Source organism: Thamnophis sirtalis, unplaced genomic scaffold, assembly GCF_051295495.1.
Source record: "Thamnophis sirtalis isolate CommonGarterSnake01/CBP01778 unplaced genomic scaffold, rThaSir2_p1.2 scaffold_12, whole genome shotgun sequence".
NCBI lineage: Eukaryota > Metazoa > Chordata > Lepidosauria > Squamata > Natricidae > Thamnophis > Thamnophis sirtalis.
In genome coordinates this window covers 33,743,596-33,761,560 of record NW_028261392.1, presented here as the reverse complement: position 1 = coordinate 33,761,560, position 17,965 = coordinate 33,743,596, and the positions used below count along the sequence as shown (strand labels likewise).

The following is a 17,965-nucleotide window of genomic DNA, read 5'->3' as shown; positions in this document are numbered from 1 at the left end:
CAACAGACACACAGCCAGCACCTCAGCCACACAGGATGATACGAAACAGCCGAACAATCTAGAAACATCAACTCCATCTACCAATCAGGATGCAACTACACAGCTAATCAACCCACTTACAGCAACAAAGCCAGCACTCCACCCCCCCACACCAAGATTTATAGAGAGACGGCAGCTCTGACCACTCTTTACTCACACAAGCACGAAACCGAAAACACCAGCCTGAAGATGGCAGAAGGACCTACCAGTGAGCATAAGAGGATAAGATCAGGAATAAACCAAGGATACCAGTGCTAGCTGAAGGAAAATGATTGCACTGAGGAGACTGGAAGTTGGATGAGCTGGTGCAGGGATGGGTTGCTGCCAGCGTTGCTGCCGATTTGCTGCATGCACGTGCACAGTTGACCGTAAACTGTTCTGTGCATGTGCAGAACATGAAAAAATAGTAAAAACATGCCAGCAACGGCATCGCTGACTGGGGAACTGTGGTCAGCCTGGATAGCTGGCGGTTCAGGTGACCAAGGCCAAAATACCACTACTGGTTCGCCAGAACCAGTACAAACTGGTAGCAACCCACCTCTGAGCTGGTGGGATATGCTATGCTGACAACTGATAAAAGCTGATATACTCAAGCTTTATCCAAATAAAAATGACTCTGACATTCCTTCAGTTTGCCTCACTCAAACTGATAATGTTTATTTATCATCTCAACAATACTTCATTCCAAAAAAAAAACCTGTACTTAGACACAATGAGATGGCTACTCCAGGTATTTCCAATTTGTCAACCTTCATGACACTGACTGCTTCATTTGCCCAACTAGCTAGTTTGATCTTAGTAGTTGTATTAAATTATTTGGGTCAAAAATATTGCCTATCCTTTCTGTAAGTGGAAATTCCAGCACTGAACTTATAACCAGTACATTTGCCATTCGAATGGCTGGCTAACTATTTATCTATTAGTGTCATCTTAGTTCAATAAATCTTAATTAAATACACCACACTATTGGTAGTTTTAAAATCCTATTAATAATTTTACTATTGTCCATATGTTGTAAGTCATGCTTGATGCCTTCAGTTTCATATTTGATTTTAAAAAATCCAATGTATATACTGTAAAAATGACAGAATATGTATTAGATGCACATTGACTATATCTAACTAGCAAAATAATTATCAGATAAATATGTAACCTATTGCAATTGTCTGTCCTATATGTATTAATAACAAATTTTGTCCCCTTTTTCCAAGTTCAGGTGAAACTATAATTACTGTAAGAGGATTTGAGAAAAATCAATGACATAATATACCAAATTCAGTTTTCAATAGTTATTATGGATGGAATAACTTGGTAGCCTGACAGCTTTGTCCTGTTACAATATTAACTGTAATTAATTCAAATGCATAATATGTTTATGAGAATGGGCTGGACTAGTAAACTGACTATTTCTTTTATGCATGAAGTAATCACTTGAAACCACTCCAGGATCTATGGTGGTTTGGCTGAGATAGCAGGCAAAATAACTTCTTTGCACCATGTTCAAAACAGCAAGTTCATGCTAAAGAATGACTGTCAGAAACAAGCTATTCAGCTCCACAAGGAACTATCAATTGGTCACTGAATAAACAAGTTATGAACCATTACTTACAAATCACAGAGACTGTGGTGCTAAACCAAAATTAAGCAAACCATAGTAAACCTGGCCAAATATAATGTCAAAGAGTATTGTTGGATAAATAAATTTCTGATAAAATTTGAGATGTTTTCACTATTTAGAGCAATCCTGTTCTTTCCTTTAAACCCCACAATGGCAGAATGCTTGTCTGTCTTGTATGCTGTGGGTTGCCATTCTGGATTGTTCTGATAGTCTATTTCCAGTTTAGAAACTGGGCAAAAATAAATAACACTCCTCTTTTGTTCTACCACTTTTCCCCCATGACTGTTTTCCAGATACATTTGCCTAGGATTAAATAGTTAACCATGTATGAAAAAATATCAGGAAAACTGTCACTTATGAACACCCATAGTTAAGTATAAAAGAATGGAAAAGCACGGCTTTATTTATCTTTTTTTAAACAGCAGATGAAGCAGAAGTTTTGTATTAGAGAGATGTAAATTGTATAAATTCAACCCTGTAATACAGCAAAAACTTGTCCTGTAAGTAGATGACTTCTTGACATCGTCTTCTGGAATGTCCCAAGGGTTTCATGAGAACTTGAAGGACTTGATGAAAAATTGAAAGGAAAAGAAACAAAACAAAACACCAGAGAAACGCAGCCAATTTTCTATCACTTTGCCTCTTAATTTAAGATTCTGGGAAATTGTTAACTAACTGGTTCTACAGGCTGAAGTTTGAAACCTCGCTGGTTTGGATGACAAAAAACTTTTTTTACTGAGCATTAACAGAATGAACAATTGTAACTCGAAAGGTTACATGGCTGTTTCACGTCTTTAGCTTTATTCTCCAATTTTACATCCATGACATTTGACACTTGCATGCTTACAGGCCTGATTGTGTTTATCATTTTGAAACTGGGTTGTCCTTACCTTGAACCTGGTCAACAGGTTCAAGTCTTCCATGAAGTCTTAGGTGTATTTATTTTATGGGAGCAACTGAAATCCGCCCAATCCATTTGATAGAAATGGGAGATTAAAAGCATATTGTACTCGTTCCAAACGACGATCCGGTCCTGCTTTGACAAGTTTCTCCAAAGTGACATCTGGGAGGGGCAGATTTTTTGAGGCCGGATCGCCTCCTGAGAGGCGGGTCACAAGCTCGGGCATCGCTGCCGTCCTCCAGCCTCTCCGCTTCCGAGCGCTCCAGATCTCCGCCGACCGCGCGGTTTCTACCCCGAACTATCCTCCCCCGACTCCCCGCCCCGCGGGAGTCGAGCTGAGATAATTGCGGGGGCGGATCTTTGTTCGCGGTTCTCCGCCTGAGGCGAGACGGGGAAAAGTGGCTGCCTGGGGTAGCCTAGGTTGAAGAGACTCGTCCTGCTTGCGCGCTGGAGTCCGGGTAAGGCCGGGAAGATGGCGGGGCAGTTAGGATGTATTTGGGGGGGCGGCGAGCGGGTCTCCGTTTTGCGCGCCAGCGGATCATTTGGTTGAGGTGTTGGGGGGGGGGAAGCGCGGAGCAATAGCGGTCCCGAAGACTTTTCTTCAGCTCGAAGGAAGAGAAGGACTCGCGGCGGAGAATTCGCCCCCCCCCCGAAAGGGAGTGACTCGCCTCGTGGATGCCGACACTTCTCCCCTTCTCTCGCCCGGGCCTGTCAGCCACCGGCTGGAGGGACTTGCCTTCTCCACCTCTTGCTTTTTGCTTCTCCGCCAAAGGCTCCTTCGTCGCATTCCTGTTAAACCTTGACAGGCAGGGGCACCTGGCGTGCTCAACAGGGCACATTTCCAGTTCCACCTCTGACTCTTCGAATGCATCTAAACCGCATTTTAAAAAGTGTAGAATGACTGTTTTATTTATTTATTTATTTATTTATTTATTTCTTTATTTATTTATTTATTTATTTATTTATTTATTTATTTATTTATTTATTTATTTATTATTTCGTCAAGCATGTATTGGATAACATATATAGGTATAAACATGATTTTGAATACATGAAATGGATACGAATAAAAGAGAACATTAGGACAGGGACGGTAGACACCTTGGTCCGCTTATGCGCGCCCCTTAAAGACCTCTGAGAATGGGGTGAGGTCGACAGTAGACAGTGTAAGGCAATGGTTCCCAACCATTTTTGGGCCACTCCCCCCCCCCCTTTACATATAATTCTTACTTTACTCAAAAAGTGAACTCTACTCAAGTGGAGGAAGCCTAAAAGACATTAACTTGGTTTAAACAAGGTTCAAATTGTCACCATTAAAAATCAAACTGCCCCCCCTGCGGGATGTGGACCCCAAGTTGGGAACCACTTAGCCTAAGGTTAAAGTTTTGGGGGTTTGGGGGAAGAAACCACAGTGTCAGGTAGTGCATTCCAGGCATTGACCACTCTGTTGCTGAAGTATTTTTTGAAGCAGTTTACCTTAGGTTTGTATCTATTGTGTGTTCGGGAATTGTTGTGGTTGAAGCTGAAGTAGAATAACTGTTTTACTCTTGGTTGTATTTATTACCGGACCCTGGCCGTTGATGTTATTTTCTTGACTCATTGATTTCTTGATTTCGTGGTTAAAGTCTGCTGGCTGCAGCTTTGATTTGGCATGAGTGTAAATGGGGCTTGTTGATTTTGCTTTTACAGAGTACTTCCAGACGGTCAAAGAGTAATTTCTCCCTTACTAAAAGTCACACCCTGACAAATCCTGGGTATTTTCCTTTAATTGTTTCTCTCTGGTCAAAAAGTGGGAAAGGGGAATGCGAGGTTCTGACTAATTCTACCTCATGATACAGAGTCCGTGTAAAGTTGGCCAAGGTATTTGTAGAATCATTTACAGGTTTATTTTTCCAATATGACATGTGGCTTGTGGTTTTATTTATTCTTTGAGTTCAAATTTGCAATCTGGAGTTATATAAAAATGTTGAAATGTTTGGCATGCTGAAAAGGAGAAATTATTTCTCATTTGCCTGGTAAAATGCAAATGGAGTGAGAAAAAATAACTGAAGATGGAAGAAACTATTCTTAGTTGGAAATGTTGTACCCTAGAAAAGCATTATTAATAGATGATTTTTAGAAATACAGTATTACCAGTATGCCTTATAGAAAGTGAAACTCAAATCTATTATTACAATAGTCCTAGTAAAGCCAATAAATTCCATGTCTCCAGGCTGATATTATGATAGTTTATTGACTAATATTTAATGTTTATTCTTATGTCAACAATGAAATACTTGACTAATCAAATATATTGATCAATAATTGAAAGGTGTATAGTTGATTTTTTTTTAGTTGATTTTATTAACATTTGTAGGCCGCCCTTTTCCCTGAGGGGACTCAGGGCGGCTCACATAAAATCAGGGAGGGGAAGTAAAACAATGACATAGACACACATAATAAAAGTAATAAGCAACATACATTCATCATTCGGGAGGGGTAACTATCCTTGTCCCCAGGCCTGACGGGCTAGCCAGTTCTTAAGGGCTGTGCGGAAGGCCAAGACGGTGGTGAGGGTACGAATCTCCACGGGGAGTTCGTTCCAAAGGGTCGGGGCTACTACTGAGAAGGCCCTCCTCCTTGTAGTTGCCAGCCGGCACTGGCTGGCCGATGGAATACGGAGGAGGCCCAATCTGTGTGATCTAATTGGTCGCAGGGAGGTGATTGGCAGGAGGCGGTCTCTCAAGTATCCAGATCCACTACCATGAAGGGCTTTATGGGTGGCAAGTAGCACCTTGAAGCGCACCCGGAGATCAACAGGTAGCCAGCGCAGCTCGCGGAGGATAGGTGTTATGTGGGTGAACCGAGGTGCACCCACAATCGCTCGCGCGGCCGCATTCTGGACTAGCTGAAGTCGCCGGATGCTCTTCAAGGGCAGCCCCATGTAGAGCACGTTGCAGTATTCCAGCCTAGAGGTCACAAGGGCCCGAGTGACTGTTGTGAGTGCCTCCCGGTTCAGGTAGGGTCGCAACTGGCGCACCAGGCGAACCTGGGCGAATGCCCCCCTAGTCACAGCCGTCAGGTGGTGATCAAATGATAGCTGTGGATCTAGGAGGACTCCCATATAGACAACATAATTGGATTTTAATAAGTGGTACCTAATACTACTGGTTTTTAAACCCTTGCCTTGGGAAGGGTTTTTTCCCCCTTTTATTTATTTTTTATATATGGCTATCATGGTACAATAATCAACATAGGGTAGGTTATTTAAGTTTTTTCTCAGTTTTAAAACTATGTTTATCTTCTTCAAATTCAGCTTCCCATAATATATATTCAGCATATAGATTGAATAAAGATGGGAAAAACATTCAACATTGTCACACTCCTTTGCCAATATAGACCCAATGTGTTTCACTGTATTATGTCTGTACTATAGCTTCCTGAATTTATATAATTTTCTTACAAGCATAATAAATTGTGCTGGGAGTTCCATTTTTCATTAGCATTCCATTTTGTTAGCATGTATAATTAAGGATATTGCACAATAGTTTGTATACTCTGTTACCACTGTTCCCTCTAAGGTGCGCGGCCGCGCGGCCGCGCACATGGCAAGAAACCCCCGCGCAGAGGTTTCTAACTCCCGCGCAGAGGTTTCTTTCAAAGCAAACATGGGGAAGTCCTTTGCAGGTGGCTAGAACTGGCTGCCTGCAAAGGACCTCCCCAAACTTGTTTCAGCGGCAGCTCTCAGCCTGGCGGCAGCGTCACACAGACTGTGGAAGGAGGGGGAGGAGGAGGGAACCAAAGAGAGGCTTTTGCCGAGTCTGCGCCCCACAGCCAGCCCAGGACCGTCCTTGCGCCTCAAGCCGCGTTTCTTCCCGCAAAGCCCTTCGGGCAACCCGAGAGTTCCGCTTGACGCCAGAAGGGCTTTGCAGGAAGAAACGCGGCTTGAGGCGCAAGGACGGTCCTGGGCTGGCTGTGGGGCGCAGACTCGGTAAAAGCCTCTCTTTGGTTCCCTCCTCCTCCTCCTCCTCCTCCTCCTCCTCCTTCTTTCTGGAGCCCCTTCCTCAAAGATTTGGTACCAAAGCAATGGCGGTGAGGAAGTTGTGTCTTTTGGATTTTGCACTGTTGTCTTTTCAATGGTTCTCAGACTGGTTGAACCTTTAGCAGCTGGGGTGATATTCTTTACTGTTAAGGTTACAATTGGATGTGTTGGACGAATCTTAAAAGATGAAACTTTTATTAAAACGTTTGACTTAACTAAAAACGTCTTCCTTTTTCTTCTTCTTCTTAAATATGATTTATTTATTTTTACTTCAGAAGTTTGATGACCGTTGTACAAACTAATCCAACCTAAATGTAGAGGAGGAGAAGAAGGGGGGGGGATTTAAAAAGAGCAGAGGAAAAAGAAAAGAAAGCATGAAGAAAACATAAAGAAAGGGATGGGAGGGAGGGAAGGAAGGAAGGAAGGCACTTTATGTTGAAACAGAAAATATTATATAAGGAAGAAAATGGAAATAACTTAGGAAGGAAGGAAGGAAGGAAGGAATTGCACTTAATATTGAAGGAAAAGAGAATGAAGGAAAAAGTATTGGAAGGATTGAAAGAAGGAAGGAGGAACAAAGAATTACACTTAATATTGAAATGGAAAAGAAAATATAATGAATGAAAGAAGAAGTATAGGAAGGGAAGGAAGGAAGAAAGAAAGAAACAAAGACTGTTGAAACAGAAAAGATAATATAAGGAAGAAAATGGAAAGACGTATAGGAAGGAAGGAAGGAAAAAAGGAAGACAATGTTGAAATGGAAAAGAATATAAGGAAGAAAATGGAAAAAAGTATAGGAAGAAAGGAAGAAATGTACTTAATATTGAAACAGACAAGGGAATGAAGGAAAAAATATTGGAAGGATTGAAAGAAGGAAGAAAGAATGGAAGGAACAAAGACAATGTTGAAATGGAAAAGAATATAAGGAAAAAAATGGAAAAATGTTAGGAAGGAAGAATTACACTTAATATTGAAACAGTTGAATATAATGAAGGAAAAGGAAACAGGAATAAGGGAGGGGCAGAGGACTTCAGCTCCCAGAATTTCCCTGGCTGAAGAATTCTGGGAACTGAAGTCCACCCCTCGTAAAGTGACCAAGGCTGGGAAAAGAATCCACACTAGGGACAATGCAAGCTATGCTTCACCCCGTCAGTCCATCTTAGCGTGCAAGAAAGACATCAGACAACGCCATAGTTGCTATGGTAGCATTTGGCTATGCGCAGCGATGCTCTCCTGGTCTTTATGGGTGGGAGGGGGGCAGTTGAGCTGTGATGCTAATCCCCTCGTGGGAACACAGAGGGTGGGAGAAGAGAACCAAAGAACTTCAAACTCCAAGGTTCTGGAGTGGAGAATAAGGGGATCAACTTTGTCTAAATGATATTGACATATAAAGAACGGTTGTAGGAACTGGGTATGTCCAGTTTGATGAAAAGAAGGACTAGGGGAGACATGATAGCAGTCTTCCAATATCTCAGGGCCCAGGGTTGCTCCAAAGAAGAGGGAGTCAAACTATTCTCCAAGGCACCTGAAGGCTGGACAAGAAGCAATGGATGGAAACTAATCAAGGAGAGAAGCAACCTAGAACTAAGGATAAATTTCCTGACAGTGAGAACAATTAACCAATGGACCAACTTGCCTCCAGAAGTTGGGAATGCTCCAACACTGGAAGTTTTAAAGAAGATTTTGGATAACCGTTTGTCTTAAGTAGTGTAGGGTTTCCTGCCTAGGCAGGGGGTTGGACTAGAAGACCTCCAAGGTCCCTTCTGTCATTCTATTCTACGATTAGGGGACTGGAGGCTAAAACATATGAAGAATGGTTGCAAGAACTGGGTATAATGAAAAGAAGGAATTGGGGAGACATGATAGCAGTCTTCCAATATCTCAGGGGTTGCCACAAAAAAAGAGGGAGTCAAGCTATTCTCCAAAGCACCTGAGGGCAGGACAAGAAGCAATGGGTGGAAACTAATCAAGGAGAGAAGAAACTTAGAACTAAGGAGAAAATTCCTAACAGTTAAAACAATTAACGGAACAGCTTGCCTCCAGAAGTTGTGAATGCCCCAACACTGGAAGTCTTTAAGAAGATGTGGGATAGCCATTTGTCTTAAGTGGTGTAGGGTTTCCTGCCTAAGCAGGGAGTTGGACTAGAAGACCTCCAAGGTCCCTTCCAATTCTATTTCTATTGTATTCTCTATATTCTATTCTTTCTCTGTTCTATTCTAATCTCTTCTGAACTAAATGTTTATCTAGAACTCAAATAAATAGCTGCTTTTTGGTTTTATTTTTTTTAATATTTATCAGTCTCTCTTTTATTCCATACTTCTGGTTGAAAGACTATTCTATGTCATGCTAAACAAATGCATATTCTAGTGGCGGCGGGAGCTCGTTGGCATCTTCAGCAGCAGCCCTGCCTCCTGTGAAAAAACCGAAGATGGAGCAGATCCACGCAGATGACGTTGCTGCAACATGACTGGAGGAGGAATTCTGGGAGTTGAAGTCCACAAGGCTTAAAGCTGTCAGGTTTGAAGACCCCTGGGGTTTTTTTCCTAAAGGGTTAGGGGTGCGAGGGTCTTGTAACTTGACAGCTTTAAGACTTGCACGCTTCAATGCCAGAGTTTCTGAGCCAACATTTTGGTTGCTAAGCAGGACCGTTGTTAAGTGATACTGATATTATATAACACTTTTAATTAAGCGGGTACCTTGAATAAACATAACTTTGAGTTTCAAATAATACTGATTTCGTTGTTGTCTTAGGTGACATCTGTGAAAAAAATTCAGGTGCTCAGGCATGAAAATGTGCCGCTCAAACACTATACTTTTCCGCTCACACTGAAAAAAAATTAGAGGGAACATTGTCTGTTACCTTTCTTTTTATGGTATTGAAATACCATATTTAACTCTTTCAGTTGGTCGGTTGGTTAGAAATTTTATGGATCCTTCTTCTGTTGCTTGCTATATTTCAGTTAGTATTGCATCAACTCCTTAGCCTTTTGACTTTGTAATGACCAGTGTGCTGATCTAACATCTAGTACTAGAAGTTTTTGTAAATAGGGAATAGATTCTAAGATATCGTGGATCTTGACATCTCTGCTGTACAATATCTCCTCCTCCTCCTACAACAGTTCATGATCTGTTCCACAATCAGCACCTAGCCATGCCTCCGGTGCTGCAATTGGGTACCTATACCTTTTTTTTTAAGCAATAATACAGCAAACTCCATCTGGTGATGTTCATGTATAGAGGCATCATTTTGTTTACTTGAAGGAAGTTGACTTAAGATAATGTAAATGTTTAATAAGATTTAATTATTAGTATTTCTCCTAGTTCTGCTTATTTTGCAGAATTCCCCTTCAGCATATTATTAAAGGCCAAGTGCATCAGGCCAAGAGAATTTTTGCATTCCAATTTTGAAATTTTAAGGCTAGAATTGTACCATGTGAGTAGACTGCAGCTGCAATATAACAACTCCCCACTGGAATCTTACCTATCACCAATATTTCTTTCTGATTAGAACCCAAGAGTTGCCTTGATAATGTCAGTAAAACATTTTTTACTATAAACTGGCCATATTCACACCAAACACATATCTAAACATTCCCAAACACACTTATTGGCTGTTCTGAGATGTTATATACAAGGAGTTAATTTTTTAAGATTCAGTTATGCTTCCCTTTCTGCCTAACTTTTGGAGTTATTTATCATCTTGCTTTCATCTGAATGTTTGCATTGTGTTTGTAGTATATTCAGATTATAAAGTTGAAGATAGATTGTAAACAATCATTAAGTTATTTTCCTAGGGGCTACAGTAGTTCACATGGTTGGGACATTGAGTCAGAAGACTATTGAGGGGTTGGCAATTTGGTACTTTGAAAACCATGAATGCAAGCCGCATAACCAAATGAACTCCCATCAGTTTGTCCCAGCTCCTGCCATCCTAGCAGTTCAAAAGCATACAAGTGCAAGTAGATAAATATGTATCACCTTGATGGGAAAAATAACAAGGACATGAAAGGAACCCCCTCAGGTATCCTCTGGGAAATGGTGATGTCACCAGCTAACCCTTAGAACCCAGAAATGCCTTGGTATATGCTTCCGACACAAGTGTAGTAATAGTTATTTTCTTGTCACTTCTTGTTGAAAAATGCAGTCATTCCGTTAATTGGTCAACAAGACCAGTTATTCAAAGTTAACAAGTTTACAATTAATTAATAAGACCAACAATTTATAGAAAATATCCTGATCTTGCCTGAAGGATATCATGTATAGAATTATTGAAAATCAGAAGCGTGACCAGAAAGTACATATACTTAAAACAAATACGGGTTGCATTTATCTCTGCCTCTGCAAATCTTGAGGAATAATATAAACTATTATCTACGTATGATCTACAGTGTTTTAGCTTAGTTTGCTGTGCTACCATCATGGTAAGTGTACGTCTTAGTATAAGGTGACCAGATTTTCAGATTGGTAAAGAGGGACACCTTTGACCGGGGGGGGGGGGGAGATGATTAAAAATTTTATACGGAGCAACAAAAAAGTTCATACAGCGCAAAAATAGTATTGTAATATTTTTTTATTTCAACATAACTACAATTTACAAATATAAATTGTAACTGTTACCAAACATCAAAATTTTGATCACGTGACCATGAGGATGCTGCAACGGTCGCTAAGTGTGAAAATGGTCACTAAGTGTGAAAAATGGCCATCAGTCACTTTTTTCAATGCCATTGTAACTTTGGTCACTCTACCACCTTTCTTGCCATAGTTCTTAAGTGAATAACTGCAGCTGATAAGTTAGTAACATAAGTGAATCTGGTTTCCCCATTTGACTTTGTCAAAAGGTCACACAAGGAGATTACATAACCCCAGGACACTGAAACCATCATAAATATGAATCTGTTGCCAAACATCAAAATTTTGATCGCATGACCATGAGGATGCTGCAACGGTCGCTAAGTGTGAAAAATGGTCACTAAGTGTGAAAAATGGTCATCAGTCACTTTTTTCAATGCCATTGTAACTTTGGTCACTAAGCCCATTATACCACCTTTTTGCCACAGTTCTTAAGTGAATAACTGCAGCTGGTATTTTGTATTTTGGATAGAATCTTTTTTTAAATAGTCTAAGACAATTTAAAAAAAGAATCCACACAGAATAAATTGAAGTAAAACATTTCAAACTATTCCACACAGAATAAATTTAAGTAAAACTATTTTTAAAAATTCTATGCACAATATATTTCAAAGTATTGTGCATAGAATTTTTAAAAATGGTTTCACTTCAATTTATTTTGGATAGAATCTTTTTTTAAATAGTCTAAGACGATTTAAAAAAAGAATCCACACAGAATAAAACTATTTAAAAAAATCCTATGCACAATAAATAAAATATTATTTTAAAATACATTAAAAAAATAAAAGAAAAAAAACCCAGCTCACTTACCAGCAGGCAGACACTCCAAGTCAATCCAGAATGATGTAGATGTTAATACAAAGAACTTAATCCCGTGCCGGCGTATGGTCTCACCCAGCGGCTTCATGTAGATGTTAAATAGGAGGGGGGACAGGACCGAACTCTGTGGCACCCCATAATTGAGGGGCCTAGGGGTCGACCTCTGCCCTCCGACCAACACCGACTGTGACCTGTCCGAGAGGTAGGAGGAGAACCTCCGAAGGATGGTGCTTCCCACTCCCACCTCTCGCAACAGTTACTCTGTTCACCCAACTCACTGTATAGGGATTTGGAGAAATAGAAGAAGTATTAATACGTTTGCTGCTTTATTTATGCAAATAATATAGAGGGGAGGAAAAAAAATCTAAAATACAAACATGGAAAACAAATAGTTACTATAACTGTACTCATATGCAAGACTCAAATAGTATCATAGTGAAAGAGATTATGAAAGAGAGGAAAATATTTAAAAAGTAGGTAGTAATTATTTTTTAGTTTTATTGTATATAGGAAAACTTTGGAAAAATGAAACACTTCCTTAAAAAAAGAGAATCAGCATGAACCTTCTGAAACAAATACAATTTGGGCTATTTTCTGGACTTGTTCCTGTATATTTTAGCTGAATTTTTTAATCATTTCATTTTTAAATTATAGATGATTAAAGATTGATCTTCATTTTCAGTTTCTTTACTATAATAAATCTTCTCACATCTAATTTTCTCCAAAGATTTAAGTGCACTGCAGTAATTATTCTTGGTTAGATAATAACTTTTGCACCATACCATAACTACTTACTGTATCTTTGTAGTGACCAACTGTCCTTCTTTTCTGATAACTATGAGGGTAATTAAATTTTTCCATTGTTACAACACTTTCTGATGCCTTCCCAGATTTTTTTTTCATTTTGAAATAACCCTTTTGTTTTAGCTAAGGAATTGGATTTCACCGACATTCTTTCACAGAGGAGTGTGTTCCTGTTAATCTATGTCTGTGCCATGTATCCTTTCTTGAATTCTCTATGGATTTTTTTTTTTTGGCAAAAAAAATATTCTGTTATTTTTAAAATATATCGAACCATGTCTAGTATACAGAAATTGACAAATATTAAGTTGTTTTGTAGCAATTCTGTCTTGGACTAAAATGCTGCTGCTTTTGCAGAAGCTCAAGGCAAAACTGAGTATATCTTTTCTCTAACAGTCTTTTCTCTGTTATATTTACATATTTGTGTTTTGCCACCACTGTTGAACAGCTGGTATAATATATTCAATATTTAGTATTAGCATATTTAAAAACGTTCTTTCAATATTCTGGCACCATGTCTAGAGTTCCACATTATTTCTGTGTCTTCTTCCTTTATTTTTTCCTATTACCTCATTACTTTTTTTGTACAGATACTTCAGTTTTTGTTGTTATTTTACACATCTGTTTCTGTTTTCAGTTGTACTTTTTATTGACCCTCACTTTAGTATCTTATACATATCTGAAGAGCCTTTCCTCATTAGCTTCTCCCATCTTATAATTCTGCATATTACTATACTGAATTCATTAACACACTTTCTTAAATTCCCAGATAAGCATTCAAACACACAATGTTTTAATTTGTATTTATATTGAAAATTTCAAGGTTACATATTCACTTTCCCCTAATCTTCTTGTACCTTTTTCTGAATAAGAAACTTATCAAAAAAAGTCAGAAATTTCCTTAAAGGTCTACCTTTACTTTTGCAAATGGCTATTTATCTAGTTTGGTTACATTTTGTTCTTAGTCCTGTAAAGTAGGTTAGGCTATGATATGAAAAGTAGTTATTTTGTTTGAACATTTCCATTACTGGGACACCTTCATTTAGTATAGATACAATCTTTAAAGCCCTAAACACCCTAGGGCCAGCTAACCTGTAGTATTACTTTCTCTTATGAATGTGCAAATAAATCTATGGTACTCTTATTTTGTTGCATGTGCCAAATATGATGCCGTTGTTAATTGGAAGCAATGCTTTTTCAAATATTAAATTGGAAAGTCTCCTTTTTACTAATTTGATAGATAGAAGTTGCAGGGAATTGAAGCTATGGACAATTAGTGAGTGATGTAAAGCAGATGGAACATGGAATGTAATATTGCATTGACTAAAACCTTCTTGGACTTCTGAGGGATTAGTTTTTTCTTCTGTTTCAAAACTATAGTAAACCTATTTTAGGATCTTCACCATAGAGATGAGGGGCTTCCTATCTCAAAATGATACTAAGCTATCCCACCAAAATTCATTAGCACTGTTGTCTATGGAGATTTTCAGTCATTCAGGTCAGTCATGGTTTATTTATTTATTTTATTTGTTGAATTTATATTGCCGCCTACTCATCCATGGTGACTCCAGGTGGCTTACAGAATATAAAACCAGATTTAAAACAATAAAAACTAACAAAAAGAATTAAATTAATATTTATTAAGTACTGCACTCTAACCACTGTGGTGGCACAGTGGTTAGAGTGCAGTACTGGAGGCTACTTCTGCTGATTACTGGCTGCCAGCAGTTTGGCAGATAGAATCTCACCAGGCTCAATATTGACTCATCCCTCCATCCTTCTGAGGTCGGTAAAATAAGGACCCAGATTGTTGGGGGCAATATGCTGACTCTGTAAAGCACTAGTCATCCAAGAAGCTTTCTCAGTTCATTACTACAGTCAGCATATTTGAGGGGCTGGGAAAAGCAGAGGCAAGTTTTACATCCTTAGAATTTGTGCTTAACTAATTTCATTACTTTAAATTTCAGATTAGTTTTAATTTTAATTTTTTTTTTTTTGCTATTAAGTTGTGGACTCCAAAGAGATTTATGTTTGGGTATTAATTAAAAGTATTAAACTAATTGTCAGCCCTTCTTCATTTAAAAATCAGGAAAAAAAACCACAGGACTCCATTGGTAGAAATCAAGTGTACTTTTACTAATTAAAAATGAATAGAAGCGAAGCTAAGCGAAGTCTGGTTATTTAGGCGCGAAAGCGAATAATATATTGTATATTTCATTCCCCTCCCCTTGGCATCCCTTGCACAGTCCAATCATAAAACTCCCAAATGTCAGGTGTGAGAACTCCGAGCGGCATCACCAGGATGATATGCTGATCCGTTGGCCTTGGCGGGAAACCTCCTCCTCCACATGCGCAGTAAGGTGGACAGTTCAAAATCCAGAATCTTCCTCCAGCACAATAATGAATCCCCTCCCAAATACCATGCCCCCCTCCCCATTTCAATGGCAGCCGAAGCAGCAGCAAAGCAAAGGCTGACATCCAGCCCTCCTCCAGAAAAAGGCGGTCAGACCTGAAAAACGACAAAGCACAAACAAACAGACGAACCACAAGAAACGTAAAGGGGAAAAGGGGAGAGGGAGAGAGAAAAACATCAGGGAATCAGCCAAACTAGGGCTTGTCAGGATAATCAGAATAGAATTGGCGGAGCAACTTAGGGGCCCGGACATGGGACTTGTCCACCCACTCGGTATGAGAAGGGGGAAAATGCTTCCAAGTCACCAGGTACTGAATACGATTCTGCCGTCTACGGGAGTCCAAAATTTCGCGAACCTCAAAATGTTGTTCACCATCAATCAACAGCGGGGCGGGTGGTCGTCATCTGATTCGTCAGATGAGCTGGAGCTAACGTCTCCCTCCTCCTCCGGCTGGAAATGCTGGGGGACATTTTCAGCGGCGCACGCAGCCTCTCTCTTCTTGCTCAGAGGCTTACTTGTTTTCTCCTCTCTTCTGGGAGAGGGTGGAGCGGTCTGAGCCATTTTAACGCAGCAATTCACAGCACGATGGCCTTCTTTTCTGCAGCGGAAGCACGTGAAAGGCTTGGCCTTGCCGGCGAAGCTTCCCTTCCCTTCACCTCTGGCGTGGAGTGGGGCTTTTGGGGCCGATGGGGGGGCACTTCTCCTCTTCTTCCTCTTTCATGCATTGAAGCCTGGCCAAATCTAACTCAACATCTGCTGCGTGTTCATACCAAGTAGTCACTCAGCGGGGAAGGTGTCTGTTAACGCATTGTTGGTAAATTTTTTCCTTCAATCCCCCAGCGAACTGATCCAACAGAGCATCTTCTGACCATCCCCTCATATAGGCTGACAGCTGTTGAAACTCCTGAATGTACTCAGCCACCGGTCTATTTCCCTGCTCCAGGGCCATAAATTTCACCTTCCCGTGTTTCTCAATCAGCGGGTCATCAAACCTCCTCTTCATTGCAGCCATAAAGTCATTAAAATTCCTCAGGAGAGGGGAATTACATTGGTGTAAGCCCACCATCCATTCGGCCATTTTTCCTCCAATAAGAGTAAGACCATCCTTACTTTCATATCATCAGTTTCTAAATCCGGACCATAAATCTCCATATAGTTCCAGACCTGTATGATAAACAACCCTAAATTTTTTGGATCACCATTATATTTCACTGTTAAGGGAGGGACTTTTGCCAGTCGGCGTTGCCTGCCCCCCCCACTCTTTGAGCAGCCCTAGCTGGGGGGGGAGGGAGAGGCTGGTTCTGGGTTTCCTTGCTCACAATCCCCCTCGGCCTCTTCACCCTCCCTTAACCTGTGCAATTGATACCTTTGCTCAAACTCTTCAGCTTGCTCCCTTTCCACTGCTCTTCCACAGCTTTTGCATTCGGACATAGCTTCCTCGAGGAGTCGCATGGCATGGGACAATTTCTAATCCTCTTCCCCAGCGTCACCCCATTCTGCTGATTTTTTTCCCGGTCTCCTTCTCGTGACTCCTGCATCCAACTCCTCCGACTCCTCTTTTTGTCCCACACCCAAAGTCCATCGGGGATGAACAGCAGGCTCTTCCACCCTTAGACCAGCCAGCTTTTCAGTTAAAGATGGTTCTGCTGCTGCCCCTTCAGTTTCCTCTTGATCACTCACATGCAAAGACATTATTTTTCTTCTTGTGAGAACACCCCCCCCCTCGGTAGGTTGTAACTCCTGGTGGGGTGGAGGTGAGACTTCGCTTAATTGTCAGCCCTTCTTCATTCAAAAATCAGGAAAGAAAACCACAGGACTCCATTGGTAGAAATCAAGTGTACTTTTACTAATTAAAAATGAATAGAAGCGAAGCTAAGCGAAGTCTGGTTATTTAGGCGCGAAAGCGAATAATATATTGTATATTTCATTCCCCTCCCCTTGGCATCCCTTGCACAGTCCAATCATAAAACTCCCAAATGTCAGGTGTGAGATAACTCCGAGCAGCATCACCAGGATGGAATGCTGATCCGTTGGCCTTGGCGGGAAACCTCCTCCTCCACATGCGCAGCAAGGTGGACAGTTCAAAATCCAGAATCTTCCTCCAGCACAACAATGAATCACCTCCCAAATACTATGCCCCCCCTCCCCGTTTCAATGGCAGCCGAAGCAGCAGCAAAGCAGAGGCTGACACTAATAGCATATAAAGTAATAGAATGTTTCTGCCTGTATCACTTTCAAGTGATAAAGCAGCATGGCTAGTGGTCATATAGGAGGTGAGCATGTTAGTTACTGATAGAAGAGAATATTTGTAGCTCAGGGTTGAAGTGTGGAGTCCTTGATGCTCTCTGAGCTTGGTATATATGATATATACTGCTGCTGTGTTACGCTGCTGTGACAGCACAACACAGCCATTCATCAGCTGTTCGCCCATGAGGCTGTGCACACGCTTCCAGCCATGCTTCCCAGGATCTGCACCATGCCGTTGGTCCAGCCATGCTGCTGCGACTGAATGTCCCATCGCTGCTTCTGCCTCCCTGTTCTTCGCACCAGCCATGCACCTTGTTGCCTGCCGGTGCCACTTGTGGCCAGACCTGGGCAGGAGAGCAGCCTGCTGATGAGCAGCTGGCTGGCACTGCCCAGACAGGTCCTCCTGCTGCCTCTTGGAACAGGACTCTGCAAAGCTTGTTGTGCCATTGCACGCATGAACTGCAACACCACCA

At 40.8% G+C, this 17,965-nt stretch overlaps 1 protein-coding gene across 1 annotated transcript in view; it reads left to right on the top strand.

The window, feature by feature from the left end:
- The first annotated feature begins 2,817 nt into the window (after positions 1 to 2,817).
- The window catches only part of IL1R1 (interleukin 1 receptor type 1), a 43,365-nt gene continuing 28,217 nt past the window's right edge, over positions 2,818 to 17,965 (top strand). Inside the window, exon 1 of the mRNA XM_087726958.1 lies at positions 2,818 to 3,016. The gene's annotated coding sequence lies outside the window, so the exon portion shown is untranslated. The remainder of the gene's footprint in view (positions 3,017 to 17,965) is intronic.